General features: G+C 43.9%; 1 protein-coding gene across 3 annotated transcripts in view; it reads left to right on the forward strand.

The window, feature by feature from the left end:
- The window catches only part of NEXMIF (neurite extension and migration factor), a 731,538-nt gene that overhangs the window by 200,906 nt on the left and 518,526 nt on the right, over nt 1-12,106 (forward strand). The window lies entirely within an intron of this gene.

Genomic DNA, 12,106 nt, shown 5'->3' on the forward strand with positions numbered 1-12,106 from the left:
GATGCATGCGCATTCATCGTTTGCATGAATATCGACATTGTATGCAACTGTGAACCAAGCAATGAACGTTTGGCTGCTCCACTCAGTCTTCTGTAAGCAAAACTAAGTGATTTTTATGTCTTAAGAAACGGATGAGGGGGCGCTCAGAATTAATGTACTAGAATAAAGAAAGAAAAATGTTTCCTTGTGGAGCTGTGAAACTTAATTTAGATATGAGATATACCCTCCTTTTTCACTATATAGATGCCTATAAATATCTATATCAATATAATAACTCCCTATAAAATCTGACTTAGAAATTGTAAAGTAGAAAATTTATTAAAACTTAAGGTCCACATAATAACAGAGCATATGTCGTACAAAACACAGATTTGACGATTGGCTTAAGGTTTTCCATGCTTGAGTTTTTGTTTTTTTTACACCTTAACATGGGGGTATAGAGTGCAAATTGCAAGTCCTCAAGGTGGATCACACAGTCTTTAGGCTATGCGTTTCGTCTACTCATACATATTTCAAAATAACTTCTGTATATCAAAACGGTGTGTTACACAAATATTCCACCATGCGTATTCAAGGTGGGTCAAACCATTATATCTCCGGACCAGTTCAAGCTTTATATGTCTGTAAGGAGTTCATACCTTCCATCAATACAAAAATTCAAAATTAAAGATGACAACAGGTAAGAAACTGGCAGTGTCCAACAATTAAACAGGAGTCAAGTAGAAACTTCTATCTGTGTGGATCTCCAATCTGATGACAATTTCACACAGATTGTAGATCCACACAGATAGAAGTTACTGTTTTACTCCTATTTAATTGGTGTATGCACACTCCCGCTACCCATTACAGTCAATGGGGCTGGCGTTGGATGCAACTAATCATGGCATGCCTCTACTATATGCTGCAGAACGCAGCAACAAAGCAATAGGACACATATATACACACAAGCAGTCAGACACTCCAACAAACAGTATTATGTAGGTTCCAACAGTGGGGGTCATTCCGAGTTGATCGCTGGCTGCATTTGTTCGCAGCGCAGCAATCAGCCTAAAAAATGGCAATTCTGCGCATGCGTATGCGGCGCAATGCGCACGCGCGACGTACGGGCACGACGAACGATGTAGTTTTGCACAGGGTCTAGCGATGCATTTCAGTCGCACTGGTTGCCGCAGAGTGATTGACATGAAGGGGGTGTTTCTGGGTGGCAACTGACCGTTTTCAGGGAGTGTTCGGAAAAACACAGGCGTGCCAGGGAAAACGCAGGCGTGGCTGGGCAAACGCATGTCGGGTGTGTGACGTCAAATCCGGAACTGAATAGTCTGAAGTGATTGCAAGCGCTGAGTAGGTATTGAGCTACTCTGAAACTACACAAAATTTTTTTGCAGGCGCTCTGTGATAAAAACGTTTGCACTTCTGCTAAATAAAATACACTCCCAGTGGGCGGCGGCATAGCGTTTGCACGGCTGCTAAAAACTGCTAGCAAGCGATCAACTCGGAATGACCCCCATTGTGCAGTACTTGGATATTAGAGTAAAATAGCACTCAGGCGCAGGAGTCTTGATCATTTTAATTAAAACTTCTGCATCTGAATGCTATGCTATACTATATATATGATTTATAGATTTGGTGACGGGGCGGGTCAGGCACTTTGTTTAACTATTCCTCATCCCCTTGCAGTATAATGCTATGATTCATGGCTCTATGGTTTCACAATTGCATCAGATGTATTGGCTCCAGTCAGCCAGTGTGAAAAATAAAAGTGGTTCATTGGGAGGTGGGAAGGGGGGTGTAGTCTGTGTACTCAGATACCCCCTCCTATGTGCACCAGTAACAACTGTATATATACATATGTGGTTGGCTAGCTCTGTTCAGGTGTAATAAAAAATGAATCAACTAAATCTCAAGGGTTTTTGCCGCAACGTTTGGGGTTGCCCGAATAATAATATCTCTATGATTTTAATGCAGAGAACACAGAGTTATTGCTTCCCAGTGCTAAAACTGAAGACAAGATTTTATGTAGATTTATCCAGCTTATTTTTAAAACGTAAACTCTCGGTTGGCTTCCATTCTGGGCTCTACACAATTCTTGCAATATGATTTAATATTTACCTATGCCTGAAAAATATGAATTTGATGCATTCCTAATGAATAACACACTAAATGCATTACTTACAATGGGTCTCTTAATGCAGTATTTGCCTCTTTATACTCCCAAAATCTGTAAATGTTGTAGGTTTCTCTTAAAGATATGTAGAGGTTGTTTTTTTTTTTTTTAAGTCTACTGTCATCATGAGATTTAAAAAAAAAAGTTAGTGCTGTCAATTAATAGTCTTGTATGGTTTCATAGTGAGCTATTTAAAGCACCCTGTAAAGATCAATGTGTCAATAAAATCACACTCAAATCTCTAAGGGGCCCTACACATTTCACGATGCGCCGCCGAGGTGCCCGACGGCCGATACGGCCGACGAGCGACCCGGCGGCGGGGGGGCAGTGACGGGGGGAGTGAAGTTTCTTCACTCCCCCCGTCACGCGGCTGCATTGAAGTGCAGGCAAATATGGACGAGATCGTCCATATTGGCCTGCATGCACAGCCGACGGGAGACCAGCGATGAACGAGCGCGGGGACGCGCATCGTTCATCACTGGAGTCTCCACACTGAAAGATATGAACGAATTCTCGTTCATTTATGAACGAGATCGTTCATATCTTTCAGAAAATAGGCCAGTGTGTAGGGCCTATAACTCACAATAGGCACAGTCCTACTTCAGTGGTGTCAGGGTTCTAGGAGTAGGGATAATTAGCCTGGGATTTTTCATCTCAGTTGATTAAATAGGATTTTTAGCTCATTCCTGCTGAGGGTTTCTGCATGTTCACAGTACATACTTTATATGGGATCCGGTCTGAAGATCGACAGTGTCTAGGTCGACAATGTTTAGGTCGACCACTATAGGTCGACAGTCACTAGGTCGACATGGATGGAAGGTCGACAGGGTTTCTAGGTCAACATGTGCTAGGTCGACAGGTCTAAAGGTCGACATAGTTTTTCACATTTTTTACTTTTTTTTAATTTTTTCATACTTAACGATCCACGTGGACTACGATTGGAACGGTAAAGTGTGCCGAGCGAAGCGGTAGCGGAGCGAAGGCACCATGCCCGAAGCATGGCGAGCGGACGCGGTGCACTAATTTGGGATCCCGGTCACTCTACGAAAAAAACGACACAAAAATATATATCCTCATGTCGACCTTTAGATCTGTCGACCTAGCACATGTCGACCTAGAAACCCTGTCGACCTTCCATCCATGCCGACCTAGTGACTGTCGACCTGTAGTGGTCGACCTAAACATTGTCGACCTAGACACTGTCGATTTGATGAACCACACCCCTTTATATGCCCTAAACTGCATTTCATCCTTACCCTCTGCAATGATTATCAGGTAACATTTTTATTGGAGAGCATACTCACTAAAAGTAATTTTTTCTGCTTTCCCTTTCTGTAAATGTGTAAGATATCATATAAGCAAATGTTATTCTCTCCAGAGCAAGCGCCGTACTTGCTCTTCTGAAGAGAAAGGAAATTAATTTGTGAATATAGAGCAACAAAGTTTCTGGGAGAAACACGACGGAGTGTAAGCTAGTTACGGCACACTGCGGTTTTTCTGCATTTCTCTCGGCAAGTTGAAAAGCGTCATATACAGATGTAGTCACGCTCATCGTAGCTACATCTAGGCAAAGTACCGCGTGCACGTCTAAGCAATGAATGGTGCAGTTTAATATGCAGCTTGGCACGGCTTGGCCCATCTGCCGCAGATGTAGCCATGATACATCATGTAAACTAGGGAACTACGAAGGTTCATAAAATAAATTAGGCCACCACTATGGTTCAGAAAATAAACTAGGGGACTATTCTGTAGCATAAAGCTGCTGCAGAGAGGCATCTTTCTACAAGCATATGGACAGGGGCTCCTTCAGTATGTTACTATGGGATCCATAAAGTTCTGGTTATGCCCCTGCAGTGGAGCAATGCTTTATTTGCTCCATTCATGCATCTATTATTTCTTTACATGGACCCAAAAGCATCGGGTATAGCCGTGTATAGTTACTACACCCGTCTTGGTTAGGGTGCCCAAACCACAAACTATTCACACATTTGTTCACACCCCCTCAGGAGGCAGCACCCATTAGTTAAAGTGCCCAGTAAAATAACTGAAATCCCCCCTATAAAGGGTGTGTACGAGGAAGGTATTTAAGTCTTAATTGGCCTGACCCCTAAGAGAAGTGCTGAGTATACAGTAAGTGTTGCACAAGACTGTTGCATCATCCAGAAGTCATTAGAAACTTTATGCCTCATGGCTTAGTGATGTCACTTAGGGCCTAATTCAAATTTGTACGCAAACCCGATGGTTTACGTACAGATCTGATGGTTGTGGGGCTGCGCAGGTGCAAGACCTGTTCTGTCTTGCAATAATGCTTGCAATCCCGATTGACATGCTGCATTGGTTGGGGGTGGCACTCAGCACGGTTCTTCAAAACCGGGACGTGTCATCCCCATTTTGAAGGCATGACGACTTCAGTATCTGTGCCATTGGATGCAGGCTTGCTGGACCTATGTGTCCGGATACAACAGCCAGCCTGAGTAAGCTTCAGCTCATGCAGGCTGATTGCTACCTAAAACCATTGTGAATCATGACTGATGGTCGCGATGATGATCCAAGGCTGCATCTTCAGGCGAAGCACTCGGATCTCGCAAATGTATTTTCAAGGCATCTATCTCCTACAAACGCCTTCTGCTGCATTTGAATTTTAAGTACACAGAATTGCATAACCGCTTTCTTGTAGTTGTGTTATTCCATACAATAATGAATTAGGCACTTAAACCAGTTACACATTAGCCAATATATCGGCCGTTCAGTTGAAGGGCCGATATATCGTGGGCACATTGGCGGGTGTGTACTAGCGATATTTCTTTCACAGACATATCATGTTGGCTGTACAGCACAGCTGATGGCCAATATACAGTATCTGCAGATCTGCTGTGTGTATTGGCGGTCAGCCCAACAACTGTACACTTTCTGCAGAGGCTGCCTGTGACTGACATCACAAATGGGAAGGCACATGTAAATGCCTGCCCAGTTGTGACGTCAGGCATGACATATCGGGCCGACGATTGGTAAGTGTGTATGCACTTACCAGTCAGCACATATCGGTCGATCTGTCGTCCTAGTTTGTACCCAGCATAAGGCTGGGCACACACTTGACGATATGCAGCTGATATATCGTCCAAACCGGTGGATCAGACAATATATCGTTCATATCGTCCAGTGTGTATGCAATATATCGTTAACGATGCGCGCACCCACAGCTCGTTAACGATAACCAATATCTTTAGTTCAAGCCTTGAAATCTAAAGATATTGGACAAGATTGCATGCACCTGGATGTGGGTGGATGCGGTCACTGTCGATATTGGTAACAATATCGTTCAGTGTCTGTATGCCCAATATCATTTGCCTTGATGATGTTGTATTAAATGCACATCGTTAAGTGTGTACCAAGCCTAAGTCCTCATAAATCAACAGAGTGGATGTTGGCTCAGGTCTCAAGATGGATGCTTTCATTGTGTGTAAGTGGTAGGTACATTTTAAGTTCCTTTGAAAAGTCATAGAAACATAGAATTTGACGACAGATAAGAACCACTTGGCCCATCTAGTCTGCCCCTTTTTTTATCCTTTAGGTAATCTCAACACTCTTTGAACCTTAATTCTTTGTAAGGATATTCATATGCCTATCCCAAGCATGTTTAAATTGCTCTACAGTCTTAGCCTCTACCATCTCTGAGGGGAGGCTGTTCCACTTATCCACTACCCTTTCTGTGAAGTCAGTTTTCCTTAAATTTCTCCTGAACCTGCCTCCCTCCAGTTTCAGTGTATGTCCTCGAGTTCTAATACTTCTCTTCCTTTGAAGAATGTTTCCCTCCTGAACTTTGTTAAGACCCTTGGTATATTTGAAAGTTTCTATCATGTTCCCCCTTTCCCTTCTCTCCTCCAAACTATACATGTTAAGATCTTTTAGCCTTTCTGGGTAAGTTTTGTGATGTAGGCCATGTACCATTTTAGTTCTCTTCTTTGTACACTCTCTAATCAATGTATTTATAACCTTCTGGAGATATGGTCTCCAGAACTGGACACAGTATTCCAGACGAGTCATGCAAAGTCACAAGCTGCCTACCTAAAGTGTATAATTATTATGCAGCAATTACTCTCAGTCTTGCCTTCTCTACTGACCTCTCTGAAAGCTTTCATGTCTAGGAATAGGGATAGCTCCTTAGCAATTCAGTGGTCTGTAAAATTTGTGTGGTCTGTAAAATTTGTATTTGGCAATTGCTGCCTCTAATCTGTAAATAGCAGTGTGACCTCATGAAGAGTAGTAATAAAATAAAATAGTGAGGACAAGTAGTAAATATGCTGTTGGGTTTTATATCTGCAGCAAATAGTCTGGGTGGCCTATACGTTTCTTATCTGCTGTCATATTCAGTGATTCTGCGTGCAGTATTTGTTGCTATTTCTGTAAATGCCAAGGATTGAAGAACACTTTAGTCTCCTGGGAGCATGGCTGCCGCTGGCATTTTTCTCCAGGAATTTGCTCCCCAATCTCTGCAGGATTGTGTTCTTGTATCCTATATCTGACATCTGAATAAATGGTTCTCGGTTTTTAGTCATTACCATCAGACACTAGCAGATAAATTATCTTCAGCAAATTTGTAATAGGTGACATATTATATTTTAATGTGATTCCAAGGGGCGTAAACCTGTCTTTTGGAGAGATCTGCTGGGCCGAGTAATTCTGTGACGATTATACACTGACCCACGTCTAATAGTCATTTGGAGAAGGGGGGTTTATTGAAGCTTTTTATTTATCAAGTAGGAAACCATTATTAACAATTACTATAACATCTACTATTGTAATATAGCACTGTGATTAATCATTCATTGATACATTATTAACAATGCTTTTTTGCTCTGCATTTATATATCATTTTTAGAATGTACGTTATTATGCAGTACGTTTGTCTGTCTGGAATTATTAAACATTATGAATGTTTACTGAGAAAAAAAAGCAAATATGTTCATATAATTTACATATAACAGAGAGACCTTTTTCAAGCGGAGTATTGCAAATATATTCCACGGGGTGATTTTATTTAATGTCTTCTGGGTATGTATATGTATTGAGCACATCATAACAATCCTGAACTGAGGGGCTGCCCAGGGACTAGAACATTCATCCTGATTTGCAGAAGGCCGGGACCTACTGCTGCATGCACTGGAGGTAGGTACCTCCAGGGTGTGCTGCAATAAAGGGGCAGGTGTTTGTACTAACAATGCTGATCAAGGGAGTGACCTCGGCCATGATGATGTGGTCATGTCCAACGTCCCAGTCTAAACTCATAAATATTGGAGAGTAACTATGTGAGCATCACACTACTGTCCCTGAAGATGTGCCACTCTGCCACCTTCCAAGTCCCGCTTCCTCTCTCTCCCTGTGTGTCTGGTGTGTGAGGAGAGCACAGTGCCTCCTGCAGGCAGCGATAAGAACTGGGGATTGGTGGGAGCTGTATGTTCATTCCTGTTATCTGGCGGGGTGGTTGTGAAAATGTTGCTGTGGGCCCCCCTAAGTCTAGTTACACCCCTGATTACAATGTTTATGTTGACTTGTGTAAAGGAAGAGTGCCATTTCAGTTGCCCCCTTAGAGAGTACAATAACTATGCACATACTTATAAATCATTTAACTTCCATTTTTTCTTATTTTGAGATAGTGTCTAAATCCTTTTTAATCCACATTGTCTATTTTGAATCTGATGTATAATATTTAAAAAGTTGAGCCTCCTTTGTCTCCAAAAACTTGTAGTTTAGATCAGTGATGGCGAAGGTGAAGAACATGTTTTTATAAATAGGATGCAATACTTTCTGTTTGCCACTAGTATTGGGATTCCCCACTAGGGTGTTTGTGAACTTCTAAATAGCTTTAGGGATGCTAATTATTTGCATCATCAGGACCCACCTGCTCAACGCTAGGGGGAATTTTGCAGCATTACGCAATTAGGTGGGGCCTGATTCGCATCGTCATGTCAATTCTTCCAATGGGAGCAAAGAAAAAAGCCATTAACTTTGCACCTGAACCAACCATGTTGCACTGCAAATGGTGAAAATACATTTATTTATTTAGTTTTTGCGTACAGGATAATCACTGCCTGCAGTTGTATGTAGCCCACAAACGTAGGACAGGTTTGTTATTACACTGCATCTAACTCTGTGCCACCTGCAGTGCAGCATGGTTTTGCCAAGGTGCAAAGTTACGTGCTTATTTTTGTGTTTTGTTCCCACCTCAGAATGAGCCCCCTGTGCGCAGCGAATGGCGGGTTGATATGATATGATTCCTCCCACCTCCGTGCACTGGCCTCATGGTCTTCTCCATGGGTAAGATCCAAAAAATAAGCTGGCTGCTCTAGGAACTGTCCAACCATAACTTCTCTGTGTTAAATCTTTTGTGAATCACTTGTGGCAGCGGTTGCAGGGAGGATTTATTTGCAAAGAGGTTTTCAAGACACGGGCATTTTTGATAGGTGATGGGGGAGTGGGGACTCAAACGCAGGCGTGCCACGACCATTGCGACAGTGATCCTGTATGCAGTTACAATGACTCCATCATCTATACTTCTGACGGCCATGCTGCACAACCATAGGGTTAATCAGAATATTATGGACTGATGTGCTTACTATGTCTGCATCTTCGTATACAAGCCGCGGACAAATGGGCGTCTCCTACACAAGAGGGCATCTCAATGCAAAACCCAGTGCCTGTGACATTTGCATATTTTCACACGTACTAACTTACAGCTGTGACGGCATTTGCCTTTATCAAGCTCACAGTACAGATCTGAACATTAAGAGTCCTCCCAAATTACACGGGTGTAGTATGGAATGCCAGCACTCGGGCTCCCGGCGACCAGCATACCGGCGCCGGGAGCCCGACCGCCGGCTTACCGACAGTGTGGCGAGCGCAAATGAGCCCCTTGCGGGCTCACTGCGCTCGCCACGCTGCGCTCGCCACGCTGCGGGCACTGTGGCGTGCTACCCGCGCCACGCTATTTTATTCTCCCTCCAGGGGGGTCGTGGACCCCCACGAGGGAGAATAAGTGTCGTTATGCCGGCTGTCGGGATCCCGGCGCCGGTATACTGTGCGCCGGGATCCCGACAGCCGGCATACTGAAAACCACCCAAATTACACTGGGGTATTGTATTTCCTGGCTTAATGATAACCTATACACATTCTTATGGAGTCCATTACCTTGCATGGCCGATTTAACTGTGCTACCTATTTCTTATATGATAATATGATTTTCATAGTGTCACAAATTTTTAAAGCCAGTAGTAGCTACTAAAGTGGAGTTATCTTGACTTCTTAGTAAAGGGATCATCAGTGCTGTCAATATTTTCTTACAGGAGCACTTTTTCAGCTGTTTGCCATTTTTTGCACCATTAATTACAAGTACTGTGTAAGGAAATGTTTCTGATGGGTATACTACAAGGGTTCCGGTATGAATGGTCTACCATGTTATGGTCGAAAGTCATTAGGTTGACCATTATTGGTCGACATTGGCATGGTCAACATGGACAAATGGTCGACGTGAAAATGGTTGACACATGAAAAGGTCGACATGTGTTTTTTAACTTTTTTTGGTGTCGTTTTCTGCGTAAAGTGACGGGGAACCCCAATTAGTGCACCGCGTCCCCTCGCCATGCTTCCGGCAAGGTGCCTCGCTTCGCTCCTGCCAGCTCGGCACAGGTTACCAGTCCCAATCGTAGTCCACGTGGATCGTAAAGTATGGAAAAGCTCCACAAAAGAAACAAAATATGAAAAACTCATGTTGACCTTTCATGTGTCGACAATTTTCATGTGTCGACCATGGGGGTTATTTACTAATATTCGTGTTTTGACCGTTTTGAAGGGTGTTTGAACTCGAATGGTATCGGGTGCATTTTACTGCAACTTTTTGAATCCTGATACGGTCATTCACTAAGCTGCCGAGTTTTGCACAATCGTTTTTCCCGATGTCGATGTGATTCGTAATATCAGGCAGTGTTTTACGGGAGTGATGAGTAAAACGCTGCCTGAAAAAACACAAGGAAACCCGGCCAGATCTGTGAGATCCGTGCAGGGCTTCATTGCGTACCTTAAAAAGTTCATTAAAGTCTTTAAAATTCTGGTAAAAATTGCGTGGGGTCCCCCCTCCTAAGCACAACCAGCCTCGGGCTCTTTGAGCCGGTCCTGGTTGAAAAAATATGGGGTAAAAAATGACAGGGGTTCCCCCATATTTAATCAACCAGCACCGGGCTCTGCGCCTGGTCCTAGTTCCAAAAATACGGGGGACAAAAAGCGTAGGGGTCCGAAAGTAACCTCACCGCTGACCACAAAGTTCCCACCATTGGTTACAATGGAGCGCATAGGCGCTACATTGTATCACTGCCGTGTGCTACCTGACAGACACTACAGGAGCACACAGCCAATCAGGAGGGTGCCACGACGTGGTGCTTCCTGATTGGCTGAAGGAACCCTCTTAGACAGAAGTCAGGGGGGGTTCCTGGCAGTCGGGGAAAGGGGTCCCATGTGAAAACATGGGGCCCCTTTCAGTGCGTGGTCGGGTGTCCGTTTTTTTATTTTGCAAAGTACGTGGATTACAAAAAAAACAGAAGAGGACCGATCTACACTGGATTATGTGAGTATAATTGTTCCCACAGGTACCCCATGGATTCTACATGGAGAAGAGGACCGACCCTCGTGTGAACATAGGTAAGTATGTATGTTTGGAGGTGTGCATGTATGGAATAAACTTATACTTTCAAGGTGTGTGTCTCCTATTTTTATTGGGGTATTTTTCTAGTAGTAGTACTACTACAGGTACCAGCGGGCCCGGTTTTCCACCGCATGCTGGTACTTGTGGTTCTCCAAGTACCAGCTTGCGGGGGAGGCTTGCTGGGACTTGTAGTACTGCTACTAAAAACAATATTCACATTTTAACAAAAAGGCTATCAGCCCCCCATCTGCCGCCCTTGGATGGGGGGGGACAGCCTCGGGCTTCACCCCTGGCCCTTGGGTGGCTGGAGGGGGGGGACCCCTTGATTTAAGGGGTTCCCACTCCTCCAGGGTACCCCGGCCAGGGGTGACTAGTTGGGTATGTAATGCCAGGGCTGCAGGGACCAGGATAAAAGTGTCCCCCGGCTGTGGCATTATATACCTGGCTAGTGGAGCCTGGTGCTGGTTTCAAAAATACGGGGGACCCCTACGCTTTTTGTCCCCCGTATTTTTGGAACCAGGACCAGGCGCAGAGCCCGGTGCTGGTTGATTAAATATGGGGGAACAGCTGTCATTTTTCCCCCCATATTTTTTCAACCAGGACCGGCTCAAAGAGCCCGAGGCTGGTTGTGCTTAGGAGGGGGGACCCCACGCAATTTTTTTTTCTGATTTTACACTAAACAGACCCTTTCCCATAGATAACCATGCACAGATCTCACTGATCCGTGCATGGTTATCCAAACTCGACTGGAAAAAGCAGCTCTATTTTTTTTGCTGCTTTTTTTAACGAATCGAAAAAAAACAGACCCGCACTTGAGCACTCAGAAACTAACACCCAAATACGAATGAATAGTGAATGGCCGTATTCTATGACATAACAGCCGCGTTTGACCGATGGTCTATTCATTCGTATTTCGGAAGGCTGTCATTCAAATCATTACGAATAGACCAGACACTGCCGAGATTGGTGCTTAGTAAATTCCCGGATTGGGACTTAGAAAAAAAACCACAAATCGGCCAAACTCGGATTTTTAGTAAATACTGGCCCATGTGTCCATGTCGACTATGTCAATGTTGACCAACAGTGGTCGGCCTAATGACTGTTGACCATAACATAGTCGACCATCCAAACGGATACCTACTACAAGACCCATTGTATAATCACAGTAAGCATCTGATTTGCTGTTATCCCTTTGGGTAAACACTCAACCACTCTGCACTCCTACTCATAATCGTCAGATATTACCCAAG

The sequence above is a fragment of the Pseudophryne corroboree genome, chromosome 8 (assembly GCF_028390025.1).
Source record: "Pseudophryne corroboree isolate aPseCor3 chromosome 8, aPseCor3.hap2, whole genome shotgun sequence".
Taxonomy (NCBI): domain Eukaryota; kingdom Metazoa; phylum Chordata; class Amphibia; order Anura; family Myobatrachidae; genus Pseudophryne; species Pseudophryne corroboree.